The sequence below is a fragment of the Gossypium arboreum genome, chromosome 9 (genome assembly GCF_025698485.1).
Source record: "Gossypium arboreum isolate Shixiya-1 chromosome 9, ASM2569848v2, whole genome shotgun sequence".
Classification (NCBI taxonomy): domain Eukaryota; kingdom Viridiplantae; phylum Streptophyta; class Magnoliopsida; order Malvales; family Malvaceae; genus Gossypium; species Gossypium arboreum.
The window spans coordinates 30,696,803-30,712,003 of NC_069078.1; positions in this window are offsets into that span (position 1 = coordinate 30,696,803).

Consider the following 15,201-nt stretch of genomic DNA (forward strand, 5'->3'; position numbering starts at 1 on the left):
TTCACTATTTAATACCATTCCTACAAATTTTGGTGATTTTTCACATTCACGTTACTGCAACTGGCAGCATCTGTTTTTAAGGTAGGTCTTACCTATTTTGTAGTCTCCATGAACCAACTAGTCTTGCCTTACATAGGTCCACATATGATCATTTTAACCATGCCAATGGCTGATCATGTGACCAACATTCCCATTTCCAATTCATAGTCACATCATGACACCATATATATATATATACAAACCGCAAATAGTTTAAGTTGATACTTCACTATTACGAGCCATTTTAGCATGGCCGTACACATATACATCATAACATATTTAAACCAACAAGGGTAGTCCTATACATGCCATTTCAAGTTCAACCAAGAATTTATACCAAAATGGGGGCTTGATAGTGTGGATGACTTGACTTCAACGATCCCGAATCCGATTGCTATCGAGCGAAATCTAGAAAACGAGAGCCAAAGCGGTGGAGTAAGCATTTTTATGCTTAGTAAGTCTCAAGGAATATAATCAACTCTAATTACAGCAATACATTCACATAGTTAAATGCATCATTTCATTAATGCACATTCACATAATCATACTTACTTCACCATCCCAACTCTTATGTTCATACACAAATAACGGCTTCATTAAGGCCGATAACTCGTTCCATCATAGGAGCGGATATTCACACGCTCTTACTCCTAGCCCGCAAAGCACACACCGCACTTACCTTGTCATTGGGAAATTTCACAAGTGCATTAGCTGAAATTTTCCAGCAAGCTTATAATTTTCAAATCACATACCTTCGGAGTTTAACCGATGTCGCTACTCGATCAATCGCCTTGGGACATAGCCGGTTATGGTAACCCGCACCAAGGCCTACGGGACTTAACCCGGATATCACGATTTGCACAAATGCCTTGGTCTTAGCCGGATAGAATGACTTCATACGAATGCCTTGGTCTTAGCCCGGATGTAGCCACTAGCACAATTGCCTTGGTCTTAACCGGTTATAATTTCCAGCATAATTGTCTTGGGGCTTAGCCGGATATCATTCAATTTCTCATGCACACATACATCAATAATCATTGGACATACATATTTATTTTCGTTACTAAGGCTCAAACACAATTATAATCACTAACATAATCACCTTCGGGACTTAGCCCGGTATCATTCAATACTCATACACATAAATCAATAATCAATACATCCATATTTCATTCCACATAATTCAAGTAAGGTCACTTCTTGAGGACTTACCTCGGATGTTGTCGAACGGCTTTTACGGCTATTCGATTACTTTTTCCTTCCCCTTGTCCAATTGTGGCCCTCTTAGCTCTTGAGCTAATTCAAACAAATTCAATTTATCAAAACCTCATTGTGCTAGCTTATGGCTGAATATGACAAGGAATTTAAATGGTCATATGGCCACCCTTTAGCTTGAATACACAATGGTCATGCACATTTTATACTACATCAAGCAATTCAATACAATTTATTCGAGCATCAAGGAAAAGCTAAGGCCTTCAATAGGCTACCCAAGGCCGAATATACTTGTCCATGTTGAGGCCAATTATGCACTTAATACCACACAAAACAGCATGCATTTTACTAGTTAATGCTTTGCATATTGTAGCTCAAAACTTACAATATAGCATCAAGCACTCATATGTGTGCTAGGCGAATGTGCTTACAATTTCACAATTATTCTTCAACATCTTCTTCTTTAAACAAACTTATTCATCACTTCCTTCATAACCAAAACATCATGTGAAAACTTATATATACATATATGAGCATGGCGAATTTCAAGGTGTCCATAGCCATCCAAAACACAAATTTTAACTAACATGCAAGAAGCATGAACCATGCTCATGAATGCATCATGGCGAATATGACAATCATGCTCCTTTTCAACTTCAATCATGATAAAACAAAAGAAAGCTCAAAATCTTACTCAAGAGTAGACAATCCATCATTGCATGCATCATCATCAAGCTTCACACTTAGCATGCAATGGCTTTATCACCATAACAACTTTGGCCAAATACCATTTCCATGGCTTAACAAAGATTTGAGCCATGGCTAACATGCACATCAAGTTAGCAACCAAAACATGCATGAAACTCCTAACACAACCTCATACATACCTTAATCTTGATGCAAACTTAGCCAAATCTCCTTCTAGATCTCTTCCAAACCAAGCATGAAGCAAAAATCCTCCTTCTTCCTTAGTTTTGGCTCAAAGAAAGGATGAACAAAATTTTTCTTTCCTTCTCTACAACTCACGGCAATGGGGGATTACCACACTCACACACATTTTTTTTTTCATTTTTATCACCCATACACCTTTGTTTATTATTTCACCCTAATGCACCAACAAAACATGTTTCATGACATGTTTAGCCCATCCTCCTTGTCATGGCCGGCCACCACCTATAAAGGGGAATTTGACATGCAAGTCCATTATTTTGCATGCATGCTTTAATTAGTCATCACACATTTCCTATCATACTTTCAAAGTTCATTACTAAGTCCTTTCTTGTGGAATTCACCCTTATAACACTAAATCAATCATCATAAAATGTCATACATGAGCACACACATATTATAGGCATCAAAATAAATTTTTAATTATTTTTATGCCTCGGTTTTGTGGTCCCGAGACCACCTTCCGACTAGGGTCAATTTTGGGCTGTCACAAATCCGTTAGGCAAATGTGTGATAGTTGATAAAGTATGCAAGAAATGCCCTTTAATGATTTGGGGTCATTACTTTCTGGCCGACTTGATGTTGTTGCCGTTTGATGAATTTGATTTTATTTTTGGAATGGATTGGTTGACATTGCATGATGCTATAATAAATTGCAAAGAAAGGGTTATAGAATTAAACTGTGAAAGTGGTGAAATTCTGCAAGTTGAACCAGACAAATCAGAGGCATTATCTAGTATGATTTCTTCGATGTCAGCTCAGAGAAATTTGAGAAAGGGTTATGAAGCTTATTTGGCTTATGTAATTAATACAAAAGAAGTTGAAAAGAAAGTTGAATCAGTGCTGGTTGTGTGTGAATTTGCAGACGTATTTTCAGAAGAATTGCCGGGTTTGCCTCCAGTCAGGGAAGTAGAATTTGGTATTGATTTGATACCGAGAACAACTCCGATCTCGATTGCTCCATATAGAATGGCACCAGCAGAGTTGAAAGAATTAAAGTCACAGTTGCAAGAGTTGACTGATAAAGGCTTTGTGAGACCGAGTTTTTCACCTTGGGGTGCTCCCGTGTTATTTGTGAAAAAGAAGGATGGTTCTATGAGATTGTGTGTTGACTATCGGCAGTTAAACAAGGTGGCAATCAAAAACAAGTATCCGTTGCCAAGGATTGATGATTTGTTTGATCAGGTAAAAGGAGCGACATGGTTTTCAAAGATTGACTTGAGATTTGGGTATTACCAGCTGCGAGTAAAAGAGTCGGATGTGCTTAAAACTGCTTTTAGAACAAGGTACGGTCATTATGAATTTTTAGTTATTCCATTCGGCTTGACAAATGCTCCTGCTGTGTTTATGGATTTAATGAATAGCATATTTCGGCCATACTTGGACAAATTTGTTGTGGTGTTTATAGATGATATTTTAATTTATTCAAAAGATGAGACAGAGCATGTTGAGCATTTGAGGATAGTTTTGCAAACTTTGAAAGATAACCAGCTGTATGCTAAGTTTAGTCAAAGTGAATTTTGGCTCTGGGAAGTTGGATTTTTGGGTCATATTGTTTCAGGTGATGGTATACGGGTTGATCCTAGTAAGATTTCAGCCATTGTTGATTGGAAACCACCGAAAAATGTAACCAAGGTTAGAAGTTTCTTGGGGCTAGCTGGGTATTATCGATGATTTGTAAATCGATTTTCTATAATTGCTGCTCCTATGACTAGACTACTCCGAAAGAATGTTAAATTTGAATGGACGGAAGAATGTCAACAGAGTTTTGAAGAATTGAAAAACTTACTAACTGAAGCACCAGTATTGGTACAACCCGAACAGGTAAAGAATTTGTGGTGTATAGTGATGCTTCTCGAATTGGCTTAGGATGTGTACTTATGCAAGAAGGAAAAGTGGTGGCTTATGCTTCGAGGTAGTTAAAATCTCACGAAAGAAATTATCCGACTCATGATTTGGAATTGGCTGCTATAGTGTTTGCTTTGAAGATTTGGCGACATTATTTGTATGGTGAAAAGTGCCGAGTATATACCGACCACAAAAGTCTTAAGTACTTGATGTCACAAAAAGACTTGAATTTGAGACAGCGAAGATGGTTGGAGTTATTGAAAGGTTACGAGCTTGTTATTGATTACCATTCGGGAAAAGTGAATGTGGTTGCCGATGCTTTAAGCAGAAAATTGCTATTTGCTTTGAGAACTATGAACACTCGGTTAAAGATATCAAATGATGGTTCGATTCTAGCAGAGTTAAGAGCAAGACCGATGTTTTTACAAGAGACTTCTGAAGCTCAGAAAAATGATCAAGATTTGCAAGCCAAGAGAAAGCAGTGTGAAGCTGATACGGGATCAGATTTCAGAATTGGTTCTGATGGTTGCTTGATGTTTAAAAATCAGATTTGTGTACCGAAAAATGATGAGTTGATTCAAAAGATTTTGCATGAAGCACATAATGGTTGTTTGGCGGTTCATCCGGCAATCTGAAAATGTATAATGACTTGAAGAAAATGTACTAGTGGAGTGGAATGAAAAGAGATATTTCCGAGTTTGTATCAAAGTGCTTAGTTTGTGAACAAGTGAAAGCTGAACACCAAGTACCTTCGAGATTACTCCAGCCTATCATGGTTTCTGAATGGAAATGGGATCGGATTACTATGGATTTTATATCAGGGTTGCCGTTAACTCCGGGGAAGAAAAATGCCATCTGGGTAATAGTTGACAGACTGACTAAATCGGCTCATTTTATTCCGGTACGTACGTATTATTCTCTTAATAAGTTGGCTGAATTGTATATCCGTGAGATTGTTAGACTTCATGGAATACCTTTGTCAATCATTTCAGATAGAGATTCGAGATTTACTTCACGGTTTTAGCAAAAGTTGCAAGAGGCATTAGGTACAAAGTTAAATTTTAGCACTTCTTTTCATCCACAAACTGATGGACAATCAGAGAGAGTAATTCAGATTCTTGAAGACATGCTCAGATGTTGCGTATTAGAATTTCAAGGTAGTTGGGAAAGGTACTTACCATTGGTAGAATTTGCTTATAATAATAGTTATCAGGCGAGTTTGAAGATGGAACCTTATGAAGCATTGTATGGTCGTAAATGTTGGACGCCATTGCATTGGACTGAACTCAAAGAAAATTAGATTTATGGAGTTGATCTAATAAAAGAAACCGAAGAAAAGGTGAAAGTGATTCGAGGTTGTTTAAAAGCTGCTTCAGATAGACAAAAATCTTATACGGATTTGAAACGAAGGGAAATCGAGTTTCAAGTTGGTGATAAGGTATTTTTGAAAGTGTCTCCATGGAAGAAAGTCCTTAGATTTGGACGGAATGGCAAGTTAAGTCCGCGTTTTATTGGACCATATGAAATAATTGAAAAAGTTGGACCGGTAGCATATCGGCTAGCATTACCACCTGAATTAGAGAAGATTCATGATGTATTCCACATATCCATGTTACGTCGGTATCGTTCAGATCCTTCACATATAATTTCACCGACAAAAATTGAACTACGACCGGATATGACTTACGAAGAAGAACCAATTAAGATTTTAGCTCGAGAAGTCAAACAATTAAGAAATAAAAGTGTCGCTCTCGTGAAAGTATTGTGGCAAAAGCATAGGGTAGAAGAGACTACATGGGAACCTGAAGAAACTATAGAAACCAATACCCACACCTGTTTACCGGTAAGATTTTCGAGGACGAAAATTCTTAAAGGGGGGGAGAGTTCTAATATCCCGAATTAGGGCCTAATCGGAATAGTGGTTTCGTGACCACAAATCTGAGATAGAAATAATTATCTTATAATTATTTTGATGTTTATGATATGATTGCATGATTGTGTGAAAATTTCGTGATGAAATCCTATGCCTAAAGTGCTTAAATTAAAATTAGGGACTAAATCGAATAATTTGCAAAACTTGCATTCTAGGAGTTTTTAGTATGAAATTGTTTTGGAATATTAATGAGGAGGTCTTAAATAGCGATTTGACCAATTTCTAAGTCTATGGACAAAAATTGGACATAGATGGAATTTTTGGAAAGTTTAGTAGTAAGGGCATTTTGGTCATTTAGTTATTAAAATGAATTAAAAACAAAATTAAAAGCCAATTTTTGTCCATCTTCTTCATTAGGCGGAAATTTCAAGGGTTCTCCATAGTTAGGGTTTGTTTCAAGCTTCCAAGCTCCATAGTAAATGATTCCAAGCCCCGTTTTTAATGTTCTTTACGTTTTTGGAATCCCGGTAGCTCGATTAAGCTTATGCTAGCAATAATTCAACCTAGGGTTCATATTTGGAAAAATACCCATAGGTGAAATTTGTGTATTTTGGTGTTTTATGATAGAATATGAGGTTTTAAATTATGTTAGACAACTTGTACTACTCGGTTTTAAGCGAAAACGAGTAAAAGGGCTTAATCAGTAAAAATACCTAATAGTCAAAGTACATGCTAGAGTGTGAATTTGATGTTGCCATAGAAGGGAAAAATGATCAGCATGTCATAAAACATAATAATAAGGGATGAAGTTTAATTCCCGAGCCTAGGGGAAAAAGTGTAATTATGCAAAAGTTTAGGGGCAAAAATGTAATTCTTCCAAAGTTCGTATTAAATGCTGTTTTGATGAATGTATGTATTAAATATGATTAATTTGGCATTATAGATCAAGAGAAACGAGATTCAAGTCGTGATCGAGGGAAAAACAAAGTTTACGAAGAATAGGCTCGATTGTTAATAATTTTGTACCGAGGTAAGTTCATGTGTAAATGTAGTAACATTATTGTCATTTTAAGCAATTTAATGTTGTTTATATGATATGATGCTGATTATTATCATGAAATATTATGTTTTGTGGTTATTGTTGAATAATATGTAATTATGTGAATTACTTGATGAGTATGAACTATCACCGAAGTATCGATTTCGATATTCCGTGGAAGACGGAAAAGATGTGTGATCGAGGAAAACACCCGTTTAAACCTTGGGAATAGATTAGAATACAAGTGACATGTCACTAGGATGGTTGCGTTCCGAACTCGTTGAGTTGAGTCTGAGTTCATGAGATGTAACTAGGCATCCGAGCTCGTTGAGTTGAGTCCGAATTCACTTATGGGTGGGTTACATGGTAGCTTGGCTACATAAGTTCCACAGGCTATTGAGTTTGTCTAGCTGCGAGTATGGCTCTTATGCTCATGAGATCCGCGTAATCGAATTATCTTCCGATGTGTTCAACGGGTGAATCTTAAGTGAATAAGAAGAAGGCGTAAAACGAAGGTGACATGTTGGTAAGTATGGTAAATGAGAAAATTTGACAGGTATGAGCTTAAACCCTCGGGTTGAAAACTTGGTATGATGAAATCGTAGAAAGATATTAAATGTAAATGAAACATGAATGTCTTGGTGTTGTTTGTGCAAATTATGTTTTATGTGAGATTGTGTGATTATGTTACTTGCTATTTGCATGTGAACTTGCTAAGCATTTGTGCTTACTCCCTCCTTTTCTTTCATTGTAGTTTTGACAAGACGGCTTGAGAATCGGCATAGGTCGAAGACTCGTTCACACTATCCGAAGGCTTAAATCGGTAAAATGGCTTGTGTATTTTGAATGTGGCATGTATGGCAAAACACTCACTTTGTGTAATTGATCTTATGATATGGCTATGGTTTGGTAAGAAAAGGGTTTGTAAATGATTAGCCATTGGAAAGGCCAATCTAAGTCATATTTGATGTTATGTATGTTTAAAATGCTATTTAGTCCATGAAAATCCTTAGTAAAGTGAAATTTGCCATAAAAGCAGAATCGACAAAGAAGAAGTGATGTAAATTTGAAAATCACTAAAAATAGTGGAAATGGAATTAAATGATGAGTAAGTTATGAAATTGAAGATTAATTAGTCTGTTTTTATATGGATTGAACAAAACAGGTATATAAATTATATTTTATGAGATATTTGAATTTTTGTGAAACAGGGCGAATGATTTTTGGATCCCCTGTTTTGACTTTAAAAATTAATCATAAATTGTAAAAACATAATTAGAAGTCATGCTTTATATGTAAAGATTCATTATTGAGTCTAGTTTTAAGAGAAACAAACTTCATAGTCATTGAAATTCATGCAGAGAGATATCGATTAAGTAATATAAAGAGGTCGAAGCGATGAACCCTAAAACAAGGAGACTTTAACTAATAAAATGTACTAATTGGCTCGACCAAAAAGTCTAGAAAAAATTAGTAAATATATATATGAGTCTAGTTTCAGGGAAAATTTACGGAATTGGATTTCGAGTTTCGAAATTCGAGATATGAATTTTTAAGCGACTGTGATGCAGATTGCTGGCTTGATTGGAAATTTTAAAAATAAATTGTTTGAGTTGTTTAAGTAATGAATTAAGTCTGTTAACACCTCATGTTCGACTCAGGCGACGGTCTCGGGTACGCGGCGTTGCATGCTCTCTACATTTCTACCTATATTTCATGCTAGGGTTCATGTTTAAAAATTTACCCATGCATGAGTTGCTTTTATTTTGATGTATTATGGAGGAATATGAAAGATGAATGTGTATCCATTTCTACCTATATTTCATGCTAGGGTTCATGTTTAAAAATTTACCCATGCATGAGTTGCTTTTATTTTGATGTATTATGGAGGAATATGAAAGATGAATGTGTATTTTGCAAAAGATGTAAATGTGTGGTAGAAATAAGAAAATATTGGAAAATGTGGGCTACAATAAGAAGGAAAAGTGTTTAGCTAGGCTTGGGTAAGATAGAAAGTGCATGTGTTTCATTACACGAGCCTAGGGACTAAATCGTAAAAATGTGAAAGGTTAGGGGCAAAACGGTCATTTAGACCGGGGGTAGATATTAAACTTGAAATGTATAATGTAGGGTATTAATGAGTTAAATTTTGTTGTTATAGACCCCGAGGAACAAATTCTGGAGGTCAATCGAGGTAAACGCAAGGTTTCGGAATAACCGAAACACAACTCCAAAAAGAATACAAGGTAAGTTCGGATAACTTAAAGTAAACTCCTAATATGCATAATTGAATGATTTATGAATGCATGATGATTACATTTATTATTAGCATGAAATATCACAGAAATGCATATTTGATGGTAACATGTAAAAAATGTCTCGGATGAGGTTAACAAAGGGAATTCGATGGATAAACCCTCATTGATATGTGTAAAGAGATCTTGCATGTGTTACAGTAAGGGTTTTGCCCGGACGGGTAATCTATGATCTCAAGTATGAAAAGGATCTAACCCAGACAGGTGATCAAGCCTCCCGAAGAATATGTGTGCATTATGGATTTAGCTCGGACGGGTAATCCGATTAGCATCTGAATTTAGCCTTGACTGGTAATTCAAATCCGAGCTCATTAAGAGTGTTTGTCGTTATAAGGGACTTAGCCTGGACTGGTAATCCTGACATCACCTTATGAGTTCATGATATGGGGGATTTAACCTGGACTGGTAATCCTGCCATGAGATGTGAGGTTCACGGGAGTGCAAATATGTGAAATGATCATTCGTAACAATTGACGGATAATGGGTATTCAATCGAGATTTCCTAGAAACTCAACGGGATTTGTGACAGCCCAAAATTGACCCTAGACGGGATGTGGTTTCGGGACCACAAAACCGAGGCATAAAAATAATTTAAAATTTATTGTGATGCCTATGATATGTGTTAAATTGTGTGTGACATTTTTGATGATTTGATTTAGTGTTATAAAGGTGAATTTCACTAGAAAGGATTTGTGTGAGAAAACTTAGAAATGAGATAGGCAAATGTTGAAGTGGCCTATTGATGCATACTAGGAAATGTTGTCCTTGCATGTCAAATTTCCCAAATTTGACTATAGTGGCCGGCCAAGGTGGGTGTTGATGGGCAAAGGAAACATGCTCCCAACATGTTTGGTTAGTGAGTGATGTATGAAGCAATAAAATAATGTGCTAGCATTAAAGAAAATGTTGACAAAAAAAAAGTGTGTGGATGCCCCATTGCCGTGACTAACCAAAGAAAGAAAAAAAGGGAATTTGGTTATGCTTTGTTCTTCTTGCCGTGAACCAAAGGAAAGAAATGGGAGAGTTTTTCATTAAGCAAATTCGCAACCCTTCTTCTAGTTGGAGGTAAGCTTTGAGATGTTGGCTTTAACTTCTTGAGTTTGTTGAGCTAATTGTCATAATGCATTTTGGTAATGTCATGAAAATCAAACTTTCATGGGGTTTGAACATCAAGCCGTGTATCAAGAGGTTAGGAGAAGGATTGTTTCATGTTGTATTGAACAAGTTGAGGTCGATATGAGGTTAAAAATTTGTGAAAGTTTAGTTAGGAAATGTTTGGTACATTCGCCATGAGGGTGAGGTTTTCGGCTATGGTGATTAATAATGGTGATAGTTGTTGTTCATACTAAATCTAGATGAACAAGGGTAGTTGCTTACATCTTAATAATTATGAGGTTCTTTCTTGAATCTACCTTAAACCCATGAAGCATTCGCCATGGTTGATAGTGAAGAGGTTGATATATTTTCTTTATGTTAAATCAATAAGTGTGGATGGGTGAAGCTTGAATTAGTTAAATGTTCATATAGGTTGTTTGGATGCTAATGCCGTATATGAGGATGTTGAACTTGATTAAACAATATTCGGCTAGCATTATAGGTATGAAATATTAAGTAAATGAAAATGCTAAATTGTGCTTATATATGTATTCGCCAAGGAAGTGTGGTATGAAGCTTCGGTAAGTTTGAGAGATGAATGACCAAATGAGCTATGGGTCATGTATGATTAAATTTTATGCATATGTGTGTGTGGCATTAGTAGCTAATAGCATTCGGCATTGTTTAACTAAAAATTTGAAATGAATGCTTAAAAGTTAAATGGGTGCCAAGTGACCGAATGTGTTAAAAACAATATATGGTTGCCGTATGTGTGTGTTTGATTGGGAAGTAAATTTGTTTGATTTAGCTCAAGAGCTCAAAGGATCGAAGTTGGACAAGGGAAAAGAAAAAGTAATTGAATAGCCGTTGAAGGCGATGCGACAACGTCCGAGGTAAGTCATTAAGCACATATGTTTGATATTGCTTAAATGATTGTAAAATCTATGCAATTGTGTTTAATGGGATGCTATATATATATAAATGAAATTGTATGTGTATGGAGTGATGACAATTGTTGAATGTAAAAGAAATAGTGAAATGTGTAGAAAGTTTGCTTTCGGCACTAAGTGTCTTGAGCAATACGTGTGTACGGTGACGAGATTGGCACTAAGTGTGCATGCTGGAAATATATGGCACTAAGTGTGCATGCTGGAAATATATGGCACTAAGTGTGCGAGCTCGAAGGGTATGGCACTATGTGTGCGGGCTTAAATTGCATGGCACTAAGTATGCGAAATCGAGTATTAAGCACTGTGTGTGCGTACTCTATATATATATATATAAATATCTCCGATTGAACAATTATATGGAGGGTGTGTCTCCATCGAGTTGAGTATGGACAGCGGATCGGGTAAGTACCTTGAGCTCATGACGAATAGGTAATATGTTCATGCTCGGGTTGAGCTTGGTAAGCTTTAAATCTATGTGATGATTGCAATTGTATGATTGTGGTGAAAATGAGTTGGTGTGTAAAATGCCCCAAATATCTTATTGTATAGAATATGAAATGTGGATGTATGACTTGGTATGAGATTGAACCGAAGGTCCAAGGAACTATGATATAGTTCGATATGGATGGAGTACTTAGCCTCGTTCATTATTTCATGTTGTAATAATTTTGTTAATGGATGGTTGTGGAATGCTTATGACTTACTGAGTTGTAAACTCACTCGGTGTTTTCTTGTCACCCATTTTAGGTCTCTTGGACTCGTATTGTTGCGTGCTCGGAACCGTCGTTGAAGTCATGACACCGGCTGAAATCTTGTGGTATTGTTTTTGTTGTTGAAGAACATTTGGCATGTATAGGCTATTATATTTTGTCGAATTGTGGGTTGTAAACTTTAAGCCATGTGAAAATGGCCTATGTGGTCGTCGAGTGGGATGCTAGAACCTATAGCCACGAGTCTTAGAAACTCAAATTTTGATAAGGTGGCCATAATTTGTGTCATGTATGATGGATGATTAAGGCCAAGGAAAATTCATGAAATTGGCATAGTCTACTGCAGTAACTGTTGCGGACAGCAGCAGTGGGATGAGATTGAAAAATCACTAAAAATAGTATAAGTAGAATTAAATAGTGAGTAAATTATGGAACTGAACCTTGATGAATCTATTTTATATGGATGAAACGGAACGACCATATGAGCTGTATACTGAGAAATATTAAAGTTCTCGTGAGACAGGGCCAGAACGGTTTCTGGGTCCCCTGTCGCGACTTTGAAAATTTACCATAAATTATCCAGAAGGAATTAGGAGTCATGCCTTATATGTACAGATTCCATTTTGAGTCTAGTTTCATTAGAAACAAACGACACCAGTATTAAAGCCCTGTACAGAGAGATATTCAAGTTGTAACGCGCGAAGGTCAGAGCAGTAGATCCCTGTAACATGGGTGACTTTAACTAATAAACTGTACCAATTGGCCCAACCAAAAATTCTAAAAATAAATCCATGGATGGGTATATGAGTCTAAATTCAGGTAAAATTTACGAAACCAGTTTCCGAGTTTTGAAACTCGAGATATTATTTTTAAGGTGACGGTGACGCAGTTTTCCAGCCTGACTGGTAATGTCAAATTGGTTGGTATCTTGAGAGGATTTGGCGTTAACCCTCGTGTCCGACACGGCGTCGGTCACGAGTTTGGGGTGTTACAATTAAATTGGTATCAGAGCTATGGTTTAGTCGATTCTAGGACTACCATAGCGCGTGTGAGTCTAGCTATACATGCCAAATTGTTAGTGCTTAAAATGTGATGACTTGACGGTTGAAATTTTTGTTTTGATTAGTAAATGGAACCCGGTAGAGAGACCCTTGGCGGATGACGTTGAAAGTGTAGCGGCTGCTCCGCGCAAGGGACACCGCTGTTGAGCCTCGATCATCCGCGAATAATCAAAATGAAGGGCGAAACAAGGCTTCTTCACCATGATAAATGAGTGGGTCGCGCAATATGCCCGAACCAACCCGGCTGTCCAACCATTCCCGAATTTAAATACTCCACCCAAGAGCCCGCAATGCCTCCGATTCTCGATCTGTGAGGCTGAGTAAACCACACGTGGACTTGATTAGGAAGCGTGGGGCCGAGGAGTTCAAGGCCATAGTTCTTGATGATGCCGAAAAGGCCGAGTTACGCTCGATAACACCATTAGAGTGTTAGATGAACTGTCATGCACACCCGATGAATGTCTTAAGTGTGCTATATCCTTGTTGCGAGACTCAGCTTACTATTGGTGGAGGACTTTAATTTCCATAGTCCCAAATGAACGAGTTACTTGGGATTTCTTTCAATCCGAATTTCGAAAGAAATACATTAGTCAACGGTTCATCGATCAGAAGCGTAAGGAATTTTTGGAACTCAAGCAAGGCGGATGATCAGATCTCGAATCTGAACATGAGTTCGTAAGACTTAGTCGATATGCTCGGAGTGTGTGGATGATGAGGTTGCGATGTGCAAAAGATTTGAAGAAGGATTGAATGAAGAGTTAAAGTTACTAGTGGAATTTTGGAGATAAAGGAGTTCGTGACACTAGTCGAACGAGCTGCAAAGCGGAAGAACTTGGGAAGGAGAAGAAGAAGGCTGAATTTGAAGCAAGAGATTACCGTAAAAGATCGACGAGTAAAGCTCCGTTCTCGGCTATAAAGAGGTTCAGGGAGGACACCAGTAAGTCGAGGACGATGCGGGAATTTCCATTAGAGCAGACCATTGGCGGACTCCAGAGCTACTTCAGTAGCTAGTGTGGGCAATAATCGTCAAGAGAGACTGAATGCCCCCAATGTGGAAGACGACACCTAGGTGAATGTTGGGGTAAGTCATTAATAGGGCTGTTATGGATGCGGTTCAAGGACCACTTCATTAGAGATTGCACGGAGCTAGATGAGAGGAATAAGGCGCAAGGTGCAAGACCTAGTGGAGCGACGGTGGAGGTAGGCCCCAGAATCTCTGGAGGTAGGGGTGGTAATCGAGAGGAGCCTCTAATCGGCCGTCCGATCCGAGACCCGTGCTCTGCTAGAGCATATGCCATCCGCATACGAGAGGAGGCATCCTCCCCGACGTTATCACTGGTACTTTTACTCTCTTTGATACTATTGTGATTGCATTGATTGACCGGGATCTACTCATTCATATGTATGTGAAACCTTAGCATCCAAGAAGACTCTACTGTTGAGTCTCTGAATTAAATAATTCAGTGTCAAACCCTTTGGGTCAATACGTACTAGTTGATAAAGTGTGCAAGAGATGCCCCTAATAATTCGAGAATCTGTTTTTACCGATCGATGCTTCTACCATTTGATGAATTCGATGTAATTCTTGGTATGGATTGGTGACCGTACATGATGCGATGGTGGACCAAAAGGAAAACCATTGATTTGAGGAGTGCAAATAACGAGGTAGTCCGAGTCGAGTCTACTGGTTTAAAAGGAGTACCAGCGATAATATCTTCTATGACTACTCGGAGATATGTGAAAAAGGGGTGTAAAACATACCTTGCGTAAGTGTTTGGAAGTAAAGAGACGGAAAGGAAACTCGAATCGGTACCAGTGGTTTGTGAGTATTCGGATGTTTTTCCCGAGGAGTTACCGGATTGCCACCGGTTCGAGAAGTGGAATTGACATCGAAGTTGTACCGGGTACTACACCGATTTCAATAGCCCCGTGTCGCATGGCATTAACGGAATTAAAGGAATTGAAGGTTCAATTGCAAGAATTGACGGATAGAGGTTTCGCTCGACCGAGTTTTTCTCCATAGGGCGCTTTTGTATTGTTTGTGAAGAAGAAGGACGGAACCATGAGGTTGTGCATCGACTATCGTCAACTCAATAAAGTGACGATAA